Genomic DNA, 20,301 nt, shown 5'->3' with positions numbered 1-20,301 from the left:
AAAGTAACTTTAAGATATGTCACAAAAAGAATAAAAGTTCAATGCTCAGAAGCTGACACAGAATTTAAGACAGACTTAGATTTCACAGAATAGTAATAATATCAGATACTCAAAATCAAACATATGGAGTCCCAAGGAAATTTGTCTTATCTCTTTAGATACCACTTTCCTCTTCAAGGCATAAACAATATCTCATTCATCTAGATTGCCAATATATTATACAAATAAATTCTAAGGTATTTTAGAAATACAAAATACACTAGTGTAAAATCCAGATTGCAGTGTGATAAATTTGGTCAGAAGTCAAATTTTTTAAAAGTTGCACCAGAAAGTAAGAATATATACACCATGGAATACTATGCAGCCATGAAAAGAATGATATGATGTCTTTTTTTTTTTTTTTTGAAGTGGAGTCTCGCTGTGTTGCCCAGGCTGGAGTACAGCAGCATGATATTGGCTCACCGTAACCTCTGCCTCCTAGGTTCAAGTGACTCTCCTGCCTCCTGCCTCAGCCTCCTAAGCAGCTGGGACCACAGACGTGTGCTACCACACCCGACTAATTTTTGTATTTTTAGTAGAGATGGGATTTCTCCACACTGGCCAGGCTGGTGTCGAATTCCCGACCTCAGGTGATCTGCCCACCTCGGCCTCCCAAAATGCTGGGACTATAGGAGTGAGCCACCGCGCCCAGCCGATATTATATCTTTTGCAGAGACATGGATGGAGCCGGAAGTCATTACCCTTAGCAAACTAACACGGGAACAGAAAACCAAATACCACATTTTCCCACTTATGAGTCGGGGCTAAATGATGAGAACACATGAACACACAAAGGAGAGCAACACATACTGGAGCCTTTAAGAGGGCGAAGAGTGGGAGGAGGGAGAGGATTAGGAAAAATAACTAACGAGTACTAGGATTACTACCTGAGTGATGAAATAATCTGTTCAGCAAATACCCATGACACAAGTTTCCCTGTGTAACAAATGTGCACTTGTACCCTGGAACTGAAAAGTTAAAAAAAAAAAAAAAAATAGAATACTGCTAAAAGCAGAGTCAAGGTAAAGTTGAATTTTTTATTGTTGATTATTTTTGCTTGTTTTTGATAGACAAGATCTGAACTTGTTAGAAAATACAAAAGGCCACATATGTAGGTGAAGATGTAAAATGCTTGATGGAAAAAATAACATCTGGTAGCACTGAGCGTGTTTTTAAAGTCCTCAGTTTATGTCAAAAAAATTCAAATGAATACCTCTAGAGCTTTTCTGTCTACTGCAACTGCCAGCTACATGTGGCTATTTGAGTTTAAATTAAATAAAACCAAAAATCCAATTGTTCAGTCCACTAGCTGCATTTAATAGCCATATTGGCCTGGTGGTTACCATACTATAATGAAGATGTAAAATATATCTATCCTCACAAGAAGTTCCATTGGGCAGCAGAAGTCTAGACACAGAGATGGGTGAATATATGGAGTTTGGAATAAAGTACAGCTAGATAAAAAAAAACCTGCTACAGGTACAAAATCAAGTGTCCCTTTGGTATTCTACTTTGTCCATGTGAGATATTCAGGCATCCCTGATAAAGAAGCCTAGCTCTGAAGACAGCTCCAGTTTATCCCTAGAAAAACCTTGTACTTTTGATTTATTATGTACAGAGGATACAGTATCTTGCAACTTATGAAATTATTTCCTTGGATTCATTGCTTTGAGGATCTTTTTCATCTTCTTTGAGGTATTCTTACCACAAGAAGAATGAAAGCTAAAACAAGCTTCAGGTGCTTTTTTGGGACTGGGCTGTCTGCATTGAAGAAGCATAGGTTTGATTGTATTAGGACAATTTTTCTCCATAGAGTTTTTTTTTTTTTTCATACTCTTTTACTTAGCATTTATATTTTAATGTCTATGCAACTTAGGAAAAAACGCAATAAATAAGTGGCTTAAAATCATTGGCAAAGTCAGAGAATATTATTGATTAGTGAATCATTTTGAAACAAAAGCAAGTTTAGTGTATAGGTAGGAGTTGGAATAAGGGATACGACAGATAGTATTAATATTGTAGAAAAAAGAGGAATGAGACATAATTTGCCATGTAACAGTTAAGATCATGATGATCTAGAAGGAAGATAAAATTCTGTCCTCTTAAAAAGTTTGAAGAATCTTAAAATCAAAGACTTAGAAGAATCCTCGATATAGATGTTAACATCACCGAAGATGATTTCCAGGGTCGTGTAAAGAAAAAGCTTATACATCTTTATGTATACATCTTGACAGGGTCAAAAAGGACAATAGATGGCTAAGATAATTTAAACGGGAGAGACACAAGATATGAAGTTTAAATATTAATAAAGAAAGAATCATGGATTGAAGATCTGGAAGTGGCACAGACAAATAAGAACACAGCCAATATTATAACTACTTTTAGTGAAAATCCAAGAGAAAAAAGGAAAAGCCCCCACAAAGAAAGCATCAGGGCCGAGTGTCTGAAAGAGAAATGCATGCATATAATATTTGCAGAAATAATGGTAGATCAACATGGGTTATAGTGCAAATTATTCTAGGCAGAAAATGAGTGAAAGTAACTTTTTAATGAATGAAATACATACAAATCAATTTGCATATAAAGAACTTACACAAGTGAAGAGATGAGTAGATTTACATAGTGGTAGGCGTGATGAGTGGTAATGATTGAAGCACTTGACTAGGAACAAAATACATTCTGACGTTTTAAGTCTAACTTACTGGACTGAAAAGAGAGGGTTACAGTGTTTATTTTTACCCAGGTGTCTAAACTAGAATCTGACCATCTGACTTAAATGATTATCTAATCTTTTGCCAGAGTTTAAAAAATTGTGTAAATCCAAATTGTCATCATGAGATAGGATGAAGTAATTTATACATCATGATATTTGCAAGCTAAAATTTTATTCAATCTTTATGTCCCAGCTCAATTGTTTTTTCTTTAATAAGATTTGTTTTGATCCCTGTTCATGACTGGATTCATTTTGATGTAGGGAGTATAGAACATCAAATTATCCAACAAAAAAAGAAGACATAGAGAGGCAGACAGACGTCATAGAGTTACAGAAATAAATGAAAACCCAGACAGAGAAAAGGTAGGAATCAGGGTACTCCTGAAAACAACAGGAGGAGACCATGCAATATAACACCAACATCTGAAATTAACATAAATCCACTGTACTCTACTTTTTTTCATCATTCTGTTTTACTCATTGGTTCAGTTAACTAGGATACATCTTAATTTATTTCCATGCAAAGACACAGGACACTGTCTAGTCAATGACTGGCTTGACCGTGTGTAAGAAGTAACTACACTGCACCAGCCAATGCTGAATGGAGAAGGAGATTATGAAGGACAGTGGTGCACTCATTGACATATTGGTCATTCATTTGAAACTCTTGAAAGAACAGATTATTTGAAAGAAGAGAAGGGGCGGAGCAGACATTTCAAGAAAACTCTAAATTATCCCTGGCTAAAAGTTATCTTTCTTTTCTTTTTTCTTTTTGTTTTCTTTTGGTGGTTGTTTCAGCAACAAGGTCTGCCTTTGTTGTCCAAACTGGAGTATAATAGTGTAATCCTAGCTCACTGCAGTCTCAAACTCCCGGGCATCAACAATCCTCTCACATCAGCCTCAGGAGTATTTACCACTGCAGGTATATGCCATCATGCTCAGCCAATTTTTAATTTTTTTATAGAGACAGGATCTTCTTATGTTATCCAGGTTGGTCTTGAACTCCTGGCCTCAAGCAATCTTTCCACTTGGCTTTCCAAACAGCTGAGATTAAAGGCATAAGCCATCTTGCCTGGCCATGTTTCTTATCTGAATGTAGTAGGACTTTATTTTTACGTACAGCAACTGATACACTTATCAAAGCTTCCTCCTATTATAGTAATGCAAGCATATATCTGTCTTTATAAATGTACATTCCTTGAGGGAAGGTCAATGATGACCTTTAAATGTCTTCCCCACTCTCCTTTGGTGAATTTTGATTTTTCAACCAATTGGTGAGTCGTTAAATATTGCGACACAAGACACAGTCCTTTGCTCTTCTCTAAATGCATTCACTCTCAATGTGACCCCATCTCTCTTCATGTCTTTAAATATAAAGCCATTGATGCACACACCTCTTCCATAAGCTCAGCTTAAATATCTTCAAAAATCTTCAAAATTTCAGTTTAGATGCCAAGAAGCATCTCAAAGTTAACAAGGCAATAACAGTTGGCTTAGAATCTTTTCTCCCCACACTGTCTTGTTCTTTGGTATTTTCTGTTTTAGCAACTGATACCATCAGTTGCCCCTGTGGCTAAAACCAAAAACCAATGATTCTGTCATGACACGTTTCTTTTTCTAGTACTGTGATATAAATCCCAGTATTTAACCTATCAGAAAGTTCTATATTCAAAGTCATATTTTCAATCCAACCGTTTTTCTCCACCTGCAATCCTAAATTTAAGCAAGATTGCCTCTTGTCTGTTCCAGTGGTCTTCTGTCTGCTCTCCTGAATTCTACTCTCCCCCTTTTCTGTCAATACCCAGAAAGTTGACAAACTGAGTTTCCAAAAAGTAGAAATGAGATTGGACTATGAACTGCTTTCTAAATATCTCTCAGACTTACCCTAGTTTATTATCTCTATATGATCGGGTTATTTGCCAATTTCTGACATTATCTCACTTTTTAATGCTCATATGTCTATTACTTAAATATATTTTACAATATTTAACACATGTTTAGGCTTATTTGGATGTAAACACTGATCTGCATGTAAAAATGCTATTGTTTCACATTTTTAATATTCTCACGAATACATTTACCTCTTGTCATGTTATTAATATTTTAATGAGCTGTGCTTTCCTTTTGTGGCTACTCTATGTGGAAACTATTCTTGATCACTGAGAAATTCCCACCTGTTAAAGATAATTACTGTATGAGAGAACACAGTCTGCTGTCCAGCAATTACTTGCACTCAACTTCCCCTCTAAAATGGAATCTTTTGTTGTAGTCATATCTCAGTAACATATTTCTTTTCATTTTATTTATTAGTTCAATTGTTACTTGAAATTGATGGTAGGTAATAACATAGATCCTTAAAATGCTAAAGTTTTGGTCACAATATATTTCTTTTAATCTTCGAGCACCATCTACATTTATAAAATATTTTCGACATATGACTTTTCTAAACATAACATTCACAATAGTAATGATGAAAAATCTGATAACCTTCAGGTTATAGTTTGAAAATTAATGATGCAATGAACAGTTTCTGAATAAGTATGCCAGATTTTAAATAAATGTTGTATATTTATGAGAAGAATTTGGTGTCGGAAAATAAATACAACAGCTGCTTTTTAATGATATGTAGAAATGATGATTCTAATCTGTTACATTTAATAGCACAATACATTTGAAAGAATGTACTAAGTATTCATGTTACTAAGCATTTTTGCACAATAAGCTTCACTCAAATAACTCACACTTTATGTTTTTGAAAATAGATTGGCATTTTCTTAGTGAGCTCATTTCTTTCTCTAACATGTGCCACTATCAAATAACCTTGGGTCTGGTTAGAGGAAAGATTTCCACTTTTGTTTCTTAACTCTTCAAGTCAGTCATCCATATCTGTACTACAGGTAAAACGCTTTGGCTCTGAGAAGTGACACATCAAGGGTAGACACCAGGGATGAATGCCCCCTTTGTTTCAATACTTCAGTGAGAGAATACAATCACCATTGCTAGAATAAACGCAAATCTTACTACATTAAGACTGTATTGTAAATGGTGGCACCATTGACAACAGCACCATCCATGTATACCTTTGTGGTTATGGTATTAACATATTTTGTTTTACATAGGAAATAATTTTCATTTATTTCTTAGGGAATATTTTACATGTTCCTTAAGAATTCCAAGATACATATTCATCACTATTTATAACCTAGGTCCAATAAAAACTTATTTTAAAATGTTACCATTTTAGGAATCATTTCAGGGCTATTAAAATCAAACAAAGGTATTCAATAAATTGGGAAGTATTATTTATTTAAAATGACTGAACATTGAGTAAGAGCAGGAGCAGTCTGACATGTTATTACCTGGGTGAACTGCTATTTTCTATCCAGCTCTATAGCATGGTACTTTAACTAGAACAGGTTGTCTGTAAAAATCAATAGCTTCATAAACGGAGGAATGTAACTTGATTTGAACATCTGATAGGAGTTTAGTTTCCAAAATATATAAGAAACTCAATAGCAAAAACCAAATACCCTGATTAAAAATTAGAGAAAGGTGCACGTAGACATTTCTCAAGAAAACATACAAATGGACAACAGGAATACTAAAGAATGTTCACTATCACTAAGCATCAAAGACATGCAAATCAAAACCACAACGAGATATCATCTCACACCTGTTAAAGTGGCTACTGTCAAAAAGACAAAAGGTAACAGGTATTGGAAAGAATATGGACTAAAGGGAAGCTTTGCATACTGTTGGTGAGGATGTAAATTAGTATAGCCATTATGGAAAACAATATGGAGGTCCTTCATATAGTAAGAATAGGATGAATGTATAATCCAGCAATACCACTTATGGATATATATTGAAAGAACTGAAATCAGAACCTCAAAGAGATATCTGCACTTACATGTTTATTGCAGCATTATTCATAATAGCCAAAGTATGAAATCAATCTAAGTGCCCATCAAGGAATAAATGGATAAAGAAAGTGGCAGACACACTCATACACACACACTGGGATATTATTAGTGTTAAAAAGAAAGAAATACTACTATTTGTCACAAGGTGGCTGAACTTGAAGAACGTTAGGCTAAATGAAATAAGACAGTCACAGAAAGACAAATATGTTATGATCTCACTTATATGTGAAATCTAAAAAAGTTGAATTTACAAAAGCAGAGGGTAGAATGGTGGTTGCCAGGGGCTGGGAGTGGGAGAATTGCTGAGATGTGGGTCAAAGAGCACAAAGCTTCAGTTAGGCAGGATGAATAAGTTCTGGAGATCTAATGTGTACCAATGGTGACCATAGTTAATAACACTGAATTGTACATTTGATATTTACTAAGAATTTAGATCTTAAATGTTCCCACAATACAGGCACATAAAGATATATGTAGAGTGATAGATACATCTGTTCACTTGATTGTGTTAATCATTTTACAGTGTATACATAGATCAAAACATGACATTGTACAGGTATTCCTCATTTTATTGTGCTCTGCTTTATTGCACTTCTCAGATGTTGTGTGTTTTACAAATTGGAAGATTGTGTTAATTCTGTGTCTAATAAGAATTGCTCCATTGTTCCAACAGCAGGTGCTCACTTCATGTCTCTGTGTAACATTTTAGTAATTCTCACCATATTTCAAACTTTTTTCGTTATTATCATATCTCTTACATCCGTGATATGATAAATCTGTGAGCAGTGATCTTTGATGTTACTATTTAATTGTTTTAAGACACCACAAACCATGCCATGTAAGGTAGTGAACTTAATTGATAAATGTTGTATGTGTTCTGACTTCTCCATCACCTGGTCGTGTCTTTATCTTTCATTCTCTCTTCAATTCTCCCTATTTCCTGAGAAAAGTACAATATTAATTACAGTTAAGCCAATTAATAATCCTACAATGGTTCCTAAGTGTTCAAGTGAAAGGAAGAGTCAAATGTCTTTCACTTTAAATTAAAAGGTAAAAATGATTACACTGAGCGAAGAAGGCATGTGAAGAAAACATGATTAAGCTTGGAGAGGAAGGCTGGGAAGGACAACATTTAGGCATCACATGCCAAACAGTTAGCCAAATTGTGAATGGAAAGAAAAAATTGTGAAGTAAATTAAAAGGGCTACATCAGTGAACACACAGTAAGGAAATGAAATAGTCTTATTACTTTTAGGAAAAAATGTGTTAGTAGTCTGGATAAATGATTAAACCATCCAGAACATTCCCTTCAGCCAAACCCTAATCCAGAGCAAGGCACTAAATTGCTTCAATTCTATGGAGGCTGAGAGAAGTTAGGAAGCTATGGAAGAAAAGTGTGAAGCTGGCAAAGTTGGATCAGTGAGGTTCAAAGAAAGCAGTTGTATCTACAGCATAAAATCCCAAGATGAAACAGCAAGTGCTTATGTAGAAGCTACAGCAAATTTCCCAGATGACTTAGTTAAGATAACTGGTGGAAGATGAACCAATATAGCTAGACTACCAAGAAACAAAGACAGAAGACCCAAATAAACAAAATCAGAAATGAAAAGAAGATATTACAACTGATGCCACAGAGATACAAAGGATCATCAGAGACTCTTGTGAACAGCTATATGCTGACAAACTGAAAAATCTAGAGGAAATTGGTAAACTTCTGGAAACATATAACCTACCAAGATTGAATCAGAAAGAAATAGAAAACCTGAAGAAGCCAATAATAGGTAGCAAGGTTGAATCAGTAATAGAAAGCCTTGAAACAAAAACAGCCCATGAGCAAGTGGATTCACAGCTGAATTCTGCCCTAATGTACAAAGAATTTGAATACCAATCCTCCTGAAAATGTTCCAAAAATTGAATAAAAAGGATTTCTTCCTATCGCAGTTTTTGAGGCCAGTATCATCCTGATACCAAAACTAGACAAGGACACACAGAAAGGAAAAATATAGGCCAATATCCCTGATGAACATTGACACAAAAATCAACAAAATACTATCAAATTGAGTCCAACAACACATCAAAAAGATAATACACCATGGTCAAGTGGAATTTATACCAGGGATGCAAGAGTGGTTCAATATATGCAAAGCAATAAATGTGATACATCTCATCAACAGAATGAAGTCCAAAAACCACATAATTATCTCAATAAACACAAAGAAATCATGTAATAAAATTTGACATCCTTTCAAAACATAAACTCTCAACAAACTTGACACAGAAGGGATATGCATCAAAATAGTAAAGGTCGTATATAACAAACCCACAACCAACATTATACTGAACAGAAGAAGATGAAAACATTCCTGCTAAGAACTGGAATTAGACAAAGATGCAAACTTTCACCACTCCCATTCATCATAGTACTAAGTCCTAGCCAAAACAATCGGCAAGAGAAATAAATAAAATGTGTGGAAATTGGAAAAAGAGGATGGGAAGTAAAATTATCTTTATTCACTGATGATATAATTTTGTACCTAGAAAATCCTGAAGTTCCTGCCAAAAGACTCCTGAACCTGATCAACAACTTCAGTAAAGTTTCAGGATTCAAAATCAAATTACAAAAATCAGTAGCATTTCTGTACATAGATAATACAGCCAAGAAAGAAATCAAGAAGACAATATCATTTACAACTACAACACTAAAGTAAAATACCCAGAAATAAATTTAACCAAGAAAGTGAAAGGTCTCCACAAAGAAAACTGCAAAACATGGATGAATGAAATCGAAGATGACACAAATAGAAAAAGATCCCATGCTCATAGATAAGAAGTATTAATATCATTAAGATGATCATACTGCCCAAAGCAGTCTACAGATTCAATACAATCCCAATCAAAATACCATAATTCTTCAGAGAATTACAAAAATTTCTAAAATGTATATGGAAACAAAAAGACCCCAAATAGCCAAAACAATATTAAGATAAAGATCAAAGCTGGTATCACGCTATCTGACTTCATATTATATTACAAAGCTATAGTAATCAACACAGTATGGTATTGGTAAAAAGACACACAGACCAATTGAAAAGAATAAAGAACCCAGAAATAAAGTCATATATTCACACTCAACTGATCTTGACAAAGCTGACAAAAACTTACACTGGGGAAAGAAAACCTTCTTTAACAAACAGTGCTGAGAAAATTAGAGTCACATGGAGAAGAATGAAACTGGACCCCTATCACTTACCATACACAAAAATCAACTCAAAATTGATAAACAACTTAAATTTAAGACCAGATCTATAAAACTACTAGAATAAAAACCTAGTGCAAACTTTCATGGACCTTGGTCTAGGAAAGAATTTATGACCTAGACCACAAAATCATAGGCAACAAAAACAAAATAGACAAATGGAACCATTTAAAGCCAAAAATCTTTTGCACAGCAAAGGAAACAATCAACAGAGTAAAGTGACAGCCTATTGAATGGGAGAAAATATTTGCAAACTACTCATCCAATGGGAGACTAATATCCAGAATATATGAGGAATTCAAACAACTCAACAGCAAAATATAAATAATCTCATTAAAAATTGGAGACAAGACATGAAATGGTATTTCTCAAAAGAATACATACAAATGGCCAACAAGTATACGAGAAAATGTTCAACATCAATAAAGAAACACAAATCAAAATTATAATGAAATATGTTGTTAATTCAGTCAGAATAACTATTGTAAAAAGGCAAAACAATAACAGATGTTGTTGTGGATGTGGAAAAGGAGAAACGCTTATACACTGTTCATGTGAATATAAACTTGTACAGCCACTGTGGAACACAGAATGGAGGTTTATCAAAAAACCTAAAGATAAAATTATTGTTCAATCCAGCAATCCCACTATTGGATATCTACCCAAAGGAAAATAAAGCAATATATAAAAGGACACCAGCGCTCACATGTTTATTGCTGCACTGTTCACAACAGCAAAGATATAGCATCAACCTACATGTTTGTCAATGGATGGATGAATAAAAGGTGGTGTATATACACAGTGGAATACTCTTCAGCCATAAAAAATGAAATCATGTCATTTGCAACAACAAGGATGGATCTGGAGATCATTATCTTTAGTAAAATAAACCAAGCACAAAAATACAAACATAGCAAGTTCTCACTCGTATGTGGGAGCTAAAAATCTTGTTGATCACATGGAGGTTAAGAGTGGAAAACTACTTACCAGAGATTGGAAAGGATGAGTGAAAGCTGGGATGATGAAAAGAACTGGTTAAAGGATGATAAAGAGAACTGGGTTTCATTTCTATTACTAGATGTAATAGAAATAGCAAGAGAACTAGATGTGACTGAATTGCTGCAATTTCATGATAAAACTTGAATGAATGAGGAGTTGTTTCTTATGGATATGCAAAGAAAGTAGTTTCTTAAGGTGAAATCTGCTCTTGGGGAAAATATTGTGAACATTGTTGAACTGACAACAATGGATTTAGAAATAATTGTATGGTAAATATTTTTATTTATTAATAAAGTTGAGGGGAGATAAAACATATAATCGAGTCCAGAGACAATGAATAAAGACATTTTCAGATAAGGAAAAAAGAAAAAACTTCTCACTGGCAGAGCTGCTTACGAGAACTGTTAAAGTGAGAACTTTAGGCTGAAAGGAAATATCACCAGGTAATAATACAAGTATATGCAAATACAGAGTAAGCACCAAAAATGCAAATATTTAGGTAAATATAAAAGTCCATATACTTCTTTTATGTTCTTTATAAATATTAAATTGTATAAAATACTTATTTTAAAAATAAGTTTATAACATACATAGATGCAATGCACAGGCATAACTCATATTGTGCTTTGTTTTGGTGTGTTTTAAAGATACTGTGTTTTGTTTTTTCCACAAGTTGAAAGTTTATGGCAAACTTGTGGAGAGCAAGTCTATCAACACAATTTTCCAATAGCATGTGCTTACTTTGTGTGTCTGCACCAAGTAAGAGATTTGTTTGTTTTCACAAAGTAAGAGATTTTTTAGCAATAAAATATTTTTCAATTAAGGTATGTACATTGATTGTTTTAGAGATAATGCTTGCATTGTTAATAGAATACATTATAATGTAAAAATAACTTTGATATGCACTAAAAAACAAAATCCTTGGTGTGGCATGCTTTATTGTGATATCTTTATTGCAGTGGTGTACAACCAAAGCCTCAATATCTCAGAGATATACCTGTGTGTGACAATCATAGCCAAAAGGTGAGGAAGATGAAATGGAGCTATATTGAAGCAAATTCTCCATAGCTTAAGGAATGAAAGCTACTATTACTCTTAAATTGAATGCTATAATTTCAGGTTCGTATTGTTGTTCCTAGAGCAATCACTAACAAAATAAATCACAGGGACAAGATGGCCACCTACAAGCCAAGAAGGGAGGCCTCAGAAGAAACTAACCCTCCCCACACCTTTATCTCAGACTTCCTGCCTCCGGAATTGTGACAAAAAATTCCTGTTGTTTAAACCACTCAGTCTGTGGTGCTTTGTTATGGCCACCCTATACACAATTCAATCACCTAATAAGATTCTATTGTAGCGTTATAAATGCATCAGTCAGTTCTGAAATGGTTAAAGAATTATAATCATCAAAAGAAACAAAGTCCTGAATGATTTCAAATCATAGTATGAATAGAAAATCCCTAATTAATAAAAAGTAAAAGAAAATAAATCAAAAAGTATAGTGGGTTTGAATATCTCTTTCTTCAAAGAAAACTTATATATGGATAATAATCATATAAAAAAATGCCCAACATCACTATCCACTATGAAAATGCACATGAAAAGAAGGAAACACCATCTCTCAAACACTAGAATGCCTTTAATAAAACAGTAGGCAAAAGACTACTTATGGTTATACATTATTTTTTCAGAAATGTCTCCAGTAGATTATTCTGTTAACTTTTTCTTTTAATGAACACTTCTATACAAAATTAGTTCTCAAACATAAAATCAAAAAGCCAAATCCAATTGAATAAATTCTCTGCAATGGCCAGTTCCATCCTTTGGAAAGTTCTGTAAGTGTAAGTGATTACATGCGAATTCATCAGGTTGAAATTTTAGCTTTTACAACCACTTACTCATATTCAAAGGGCTTCCAATTTGAGTCACCATTATCATTAATAATAGTACTATAGGGATATGGAGATAATTACCATCAGTCTCTCTTATATGGCAAGTTATTGCTTGTATCTGAGATGGAACATACAAACTTCCCTCTCAATTTGTGCCTTTTTTAGAAGCAGGAAAGAATCAGTAGTCAACATGCTTTATAGGCTACAGGAATATTGTAAGTCTTGGTTTATTCAAAAACTTAGCCACAAAAATTCAATTCTAATAAGATAATAAGATCATTTATCTCCATATCTGGCACTTATTGTCTACAAGATAAGATCCTATTCTCCCTTAAAGGTTAGTTAACTAGATTTTCAAAATTTTTATGTAAATCTGGAAATTATGAAGAAAATACTAGGAGTTGTAGATAATTTGTGAGGAAGGAGAGAGAGGGTTTTCTTTCTGATTATTCCCAAATCTTTTTCAAATATGTACACATGGCTAAATTCAGGTAACTGTTGGCTAGGAACATTATTTATTATTTTATTCTCCTTTCAAAATGCTAGGCTGTGCAGAGATACTTTCATAAACTGAGAAATTGCATGACGATTCATCTCAAAAGATTACAAATTAATAAATTGCTCTGAGAGAATCAGTATGAAGGGGCAAATCAGGCTTGTCCAATATTCCTCTAATGTAGGGATTTGTAACCATTTTCACACCAAAGACTAGGAAATTCCAGTGAAGCTTACAGACTCGTTCTCAGTATATGACTTTTACTGAAGTAAAACATACATATCATACAATTTTCCACTTTTAAGTGTACAGTTTAGTAGTGTTAAGATCTCCAGAATGTTTTTATCATGTAGAATTGAAACTCTGTATGGATTAAACAACGAAACTCCTTTCCCCCTGTACCCAGCCCCGGTAACAACTATTATGCTTTCTATATCTACACTGTAAATAGTGTTGCTATGAACATGCACGTACAAAGATCTCTTTGAGAACCTCACTTTTTTGAGGGTAAATACCCAGAAGTGTGATCTCTGAATATCATATGATATTGATATTTGTAATTTTTTGAAGGAAGTCAGTATTGTTCTCTGTAAATGTTGCACCATTTTACAATCCAACCAACAATGCACAAAGGTTTCAACTTGTCCATATCTCTGCTAACACACATGTTACTTCCTGGTTTTGTTTGTTTTCGATAGTTTCTATCCCAATGGTTTTGTGATGATATCTCACAATAAAATGAATTTCTCCAACAATTAGTGATACTGAGCATCTTTTTATGTTTGCTCAACTTTGCATATCATCTTTGCAGAAATGCTTGTTCAAGTTTTTTGCCCACTTTTAATTGGATTACTTGAACTTTTGTTCTTTAATTGTAGGAGTTCTTTATATATGCTAGATATTAACCACTTATCAGTTATGTGATTTGCAAATATTTTCTCCAATTTCATGGGTTCTCTTTTTACTCTGTTCATGATATCCTTTGACAAATGAAAACTTTTAAGTTTGATGAGGCCTCATTAGCCTATTTTTGCCTTTGTTGCCTGTGTGCTCACTATAATTTTTATACCTTTGTAAAATAAAATACTTAGGATTACAAATAAACTTAATTATTTTGAAACATATTAGTCAAACTATAGAGACTATAAAATTCAGTTATGTATGTGATCATATTGATACATCAAATGATTAAATCTTAAGGCTGGACTCATAAGTAGCAAAATATCATGGTAGTTTTGATTGTAAATGTGAAGCAGGTTCACTCTGCACTGGTTCCCAGCTTGCTTTCGTTCGATGCGATAGAACACCTATACATAATGAGTTATATGAAGTAGATGTATTACTTATAAATAGACAGAAAGAGACAACAGAAGCCTAGTATTGCTTGTAAGCTAGCCTGCCATGGCTCAGGAAAGCTGCCCAAGGTAGACAGACTCTTATCTGTGCATACCTTAATTGCACCATGGCTGAGAGACCTTGGAAACCAGCACATAATGGATTTTATAACCCCAGAGTTCCATGGATCACTGAGTTAAAGCATTGAAGGGCATTCTGTTTCGAGGGAAGGACTGGGAAAGAGACCAGGCTGTTCCAGACAGTTCTTTCTTATCTCAGGACATTGCATTCACAGCACATTCTACAATCATTCTTGAGTAAGTGAGAAAATGGGGAGAAATGGGTTGGTCTAAGGTCACCCAGAGAATTATTCTCTAGTCAACGTATTTCAATATATCTACAGCAAGGTAATGTGATATGAAAGTATACAAAATTTTAATTGGTGACAAGATAGGCCAGGCACTCTAATACTACTTTGTATTGTTTACATCTATCTAAGATGTACTAAATTTCAGTTAGATACCTTAGTGAACATAAAGATTTAACTTTTTTTGTTCCCCTACAAAGTTCATAGGTTGAATTCCATTGTGGGCTGTGGATGCAGAACCATTGTTGTAGTGCTTGGGTGCATGGTTCAACAATGATTATTAAGAAAAGTGAAATACAAATTTTCCCCCACCACACACCCCTATTAGGCTCTTCAAGGGCCTTCTATCCAATATTGTCCAAAACAAATTCCCACACCTAAGGACCTTAAAATCAATATGGTGCAGAAGACAGGCTGCATAGCAGAAGAAACAACTCTGTCAACCTGTTTATTAAAAAGTCCTTTAGGTGTCAAGATTATTTTACTGACAACAATTAATTAAATTAACCTTACAAATATACATATTTTAAAAATTTTAAAAATCTTTCTCAATATTATTTCCTTATGGATTTTTATACCAAGAAACATAAAGATTTAAGGCCATTCAACAAAACACATTTTCACAATAGGCATACATGAGTACTTAGCCTTGCCAATCTCCATACTGGCAATTAAAAAGTAATTCCTTGCAAGAAAGAATATTTATAAAGGAGATATAACTCACACATATGTCTCATTTCTTGGAAACTGATTCAATCAGAGAGCCAAGAAAAATACTGAATAAAATATAAGTTTTCACACTTTATGAACTAGGGAAAATGGAATGAATTAAAGCCAAAACTCTAGGAGCTACTTCTATTAAATAAAGCAGTAGGGATTCTTCAGTTGGTCAGTTGTCCTAGATAATAAGAGTCTATAATTAAATCAAGACCCTAACAAAATGACATTTATAATGAAGGAAAATGGCTGACAGGTAATAAGACGTGTGTGAATGTGTCTTAAAAGCTTATCAAAGCAAAAGAAAAATATTTTCAAAGGAACTTTATAAAAATATAATTTACAGAAATCATCGAATTATGAGCAGACATATTAAGCAGACAATTTAATTGCCCTTGACCTACTTTAGCAGTTGAGTCCTTCTTGGTATTCCTTCTCTTTTAGGGATTTCTTTTCATTTTATAATTTTTTTCTGAAAAAAAAAGTCAAGTTACATCAAGTATACCTTATGATTTTTGTGTGAAATGAAAAAGGTTTATAAGGCTAGAGTTAGCATCATATATATATATATCTATATATAATATATAGATATATACACATCTGTATGTGCATAACAGCACATATTACACAACCACATATATAGATATATAGCTTATCTATACTAATGTTTATATTATATTAATTAAAATAGTTGTTTCTTTGGTAATATTAACTTCTCTGAAATTAACACAGCTTCACAGTAAAAAATAAAGAGGGGGTACTGCTAAAGAGAATTTTTAATGTCCTTAAATAAGCAACTTACAATTTCCATAAAATCAGTGAGTAGGCCGGGCGCGGTGGCTCAAGCCTGTAATCCCAGCACTTTGGGAGGCCGAGGGGGGCGGATCCCGAGGTCAGGAGATCGAGACCCTCCTGGCTAACACGGTGAAACCCCGTCTCTACTAAAAATACAAAAAACTAGCCGGGCGCGATGGCGGGCGCCTGTAGTCCCAGCTACTCGGAGGCTGAGGCGGGAGAATGGCGGGAACCCAGGAGGCGGAGCTTGCAGTGAGCCGAGATCGCGCCACTGCACTCCAGCCTGGGTGACACAGCAAGACTCCGTCTCAAAAAAAAAAAAAAGAAAAGAAAAGAAAAAAGAAAAAAATCAGTGAGTAATAGGCAAATTTATTTTGATATTGATAGTTAAAACCAACACAAAGAAAACAAAGTTGAACCAGACATATCAAAATCATTCAGACCAATGTGTTTGGTGTTACTTGCTATATGACATTTATTTCATTTACTCTAATTTGTCGTATATATGCTTCCTGTGAGTACTAATTCAACTAACATGTATGTATTGTACATTTCACTTGTGTAGACCATATTTCAAGTGTGCTGGTAGACTCTCTCCTTGGATGAAAGCATTTGTTATACAGGTAACTTTTATATGCTTGTACATCAAACATTGCATGGGTGAAAGTTTGCTCTTGAGTGTGTGTGTGTGAAACGTTGCTTTAAAATGATCACAATTACAAGGAAATGTATTTTTTTCTAAACACAGGCAACTGTTCTAGATTTTGTGTATGGCCTTTTTGATACTCTTGTAATTCTCACAAAACAATATCCATTCAATAAAAGTGTGTGACAATATGTTATTTCACTTATATTGCTCAACTATTCCATCACTTTCATCAGTTGAGTATGAAACAAGAAAAAAAAGTACACATATATAAAAGATAGATATATCAGTTGATTGGATAGATAGAAGGATTGATATGAGATATGTAGATAGATTGGTAAGTGGGAAGGCAAAGGATAGAATTAGAAAGAGAGAGAGAAAGAATGAGAGAGAGCACAAGAGAAAAGAGAGATGACAACATGGCTTTCTAAAATCAGATCTCTGGATTTGATTGCCTCAATCAGAGTGCTGGATTTATACTTGACTCTGTGGTATAGAAGAGTCTTTAAATATATATATGTATTTTAATTTTCATTTTCTTTTCCAATTTAAAAAACATAATAATGTAAACAGAAATATAAAAATCAACCTAAAATGATCAGGCACAGTGGCTCACGCCTGTAATCCCAGCACTTTGAGAGGCTGAAGCAAGTGGATCACCTGAGGTCAGGAGTTCGAGACCAGCCTGGCCAAAATGGTGAAACCCCATCTCTACTAAAAATACAAAAAATTAGCCCGGCAAGGCGGTGGGCACCTGTAATCTCAGCTAGTCGGGATGCTGAGGCAGGAGAATTGCTTGAACCCGGGAAGTGGAGATTGCAGTGAGCCAAGATCACGCCATTGCACTCCAGCTTGAGTGACAGAGCAAGACACGTTCTAAATAAACAAACAAAAAAACGAAAATATGTATAAATACCTTTAAACAGTTCTTATAAAAAGGGCTTACTTTTAAATGAAATTCTTGCAATGACTAATATCTTTTTTCTTTTCTTTTTTGAGACAAGGTTTCACTCCGATCTCTAAGTCTGGACTGCAGTGGCACCAACTTGACTCACTGCTGCCTCCACCTCCTGGGTTGAAGCGATTCTCCTGCCTCAGCCTCCCAAGTGAATGGGACTACAGGTGCACATCACTATGCCTGGCTAATTTCAATATATTTCAAAACTTAACACCCACTACAAAGAGTAGGAAACAAATGTTTTCAGAAAAATGGTGAGAGTATAGTTATACTTTTTGAGGCACTCCTAATATTATTAGCATGTTTTCTTTCTATGTTAATCCAAAGACTGCAATTTCCTGAAAATACAGTGCAGAGAAGTATATTGTGAAGAACGAGAGTGGAAATTGACCAATGAAACTGACTTTGAGGAAGAAGAAGTATTTTAGGGAAAGAAATAATTCCACAGGTGGTGCACATTGGAGATTGTTTATCCACTTATGTTTTCAAGTTTCATAATAAACCAGAGAAGTAAGCAGAAATTGTAACAAGAGAATACATATTTCAAGATGATGAATCTTGTAAAATTAACTTCTTTCAGAGATAAATATATGAAAATATTCAAACATGGGCCATCTCAGTGGAAAAAAAACTGTAAAAAAAAGAAACAGTTAAAATTATTATGTCTAGACATGATATACACAATATTTCAGAGACAGTTTTAGAAATTTCTTGTCAATATTAATGAATAAAGGAAGATTGCTGCAAGAGATTTACATTTACATAAACTCTACTTTGCATGTGGAGGGACTACATCTTGAGAAACATTTCCACCTGTTTGCTGTGCCTATTCAACATGTTGGTGAATGGCATGCGTTTCTTAACTCTTCTTGATTGGTAGAAGTAATGTATTGTAAGTTGCAAGTGTTACTGAATCATTCATGTTCTCATTTTATTGTTCTACCCTGTTTAACAACAAGTCTAGCTAAATACATCAAGCCTGAAAATGTGCATTTTCCTGGGTGTGATATCCTGGTATTGAGACTGGTGTTGTGAGCATTGCTAGAGATGGAGAGTTTGCGAGCACTTTGACCACAGGTTTAAATGTTCTTTACTAACTCCACTTTCAGTGCCAATGCTTATATTGTAGTTTCACATGAACATATCTACTTTTTTCTTAGAATGGCCTAGACTCAGGAGGTAAAGAAAAGCACACTATTTTTACCTCTCCTTATAAAATATGATCAGAATATTATAAATAACTTATTTTTTGTTGTTGTTGTTGAGACAGTCTCGCTCTGTCACCCAGGCTGGGGTGCAGTGGTGCGATCTCTGCTCACCGTAACCTCCACCTCCCGGGTTCAAGCAATTCTCCTGCCTCAGCCTCCCAAGTAGCTGGGATTACAGGCGTGTGCCACCGTGCCTGCCTAATTTTTTGTATTTTTAGTAGAGATGGGGTTTCACCGTGTTAGCCAGAATGATCTCGATCTCCTAAACTCAGGATTCACCAGCCTAGGCCTCCCAAAGTGCTGGGATTACAGGCGTAAGCCACTGCACCTGGCCATAACTACCTTTTAAAAATATGATACCTGATTAATGTAAGATAGGTAGAACACAGAATTACTGTCATGAAAATTAAAGTGTATTAAACACTAGTTGAGATCAAGATAGAGGCTATATAAAATTGGACAAGTAATAACTTAAAAATCTTTAAAGTATTTTTGCTATAGAAGATAGGGAATATATAAACAAAAATGAAATAATTAAGCAATGATATAATGGAAAGTTAATAATAACCTTTTATAGGATTAATAGATAATCTGTGTTGATTTTAGAAAATAAACACCAATTCTCCACTAATTAAAATAAAACTACTTATGAACTAGGAAAATGGTAAAAAGTCTCATGAATGCACATAGAAAGGTAGATGCATATTCAAAGAAAAGAAATAAAAACAAAGTAGTGCAAGACAAAAACAATAGCAATTTCTATACCTTGATGGTTCTGGCAAATTTGAATCAAAGAAAAGCATAGAGAAATAAAAGCCAGAGTAAGAAAAGTCAGATAAATGCAAGACTTCTTTGTGACAGAAATAAACTTCAGAAAACAGTTGGGCAATCTTTCTAAACTTTGAGGGCAAAACGTCTTGCCCCAATACTGGAATATTGAGATAAGTTTTCTTTCAT

General features: G+C 34.2%; 1 long non-coding RNA gene across 1 annotated transcript; it reads left to right on the top strand.

The window, feature by feature from the left end:
• Positions 1-765: 765 nt before the first annotated feature.
• Positions 766-19,325, top strand: LOC117096670. The gene is made up of 3 exons (XR_004442579.1): positions 766-1,014; positions 2,573-2,577; positions 19,316-19,325. It is a non-coding gene; the product is annotated as an uncharacterized LOC117096670 (long non-coding RNA).
• The last annotated feature ends 976 nt before the right edge of the window (positions 19,326-20,301 follow it).

The sequence above is a fragment of the Trachypithecus francoisi genome, unplaced genomic scaffold (genome assembly GCF_009764315.1).
Source record: "Trachypithecus francoisi isolate TF-2019V2 unplaced genomic scaffold, Tfra_2.0 Lachesis_group14, whole genome shotgun sequence".
Taxonomy (NCBI): domain Eukaryota; kingdom Metazoa; phylum Chordata; class Mammalia; order Primates; family Cercopithecidae; genus Trachypithecus; species Trachypithecus francoisi.
Note: the sequence above shows the minus strand (reverse complement) of the source record. Positions and strands in the feature narration are given on the sequence as shown.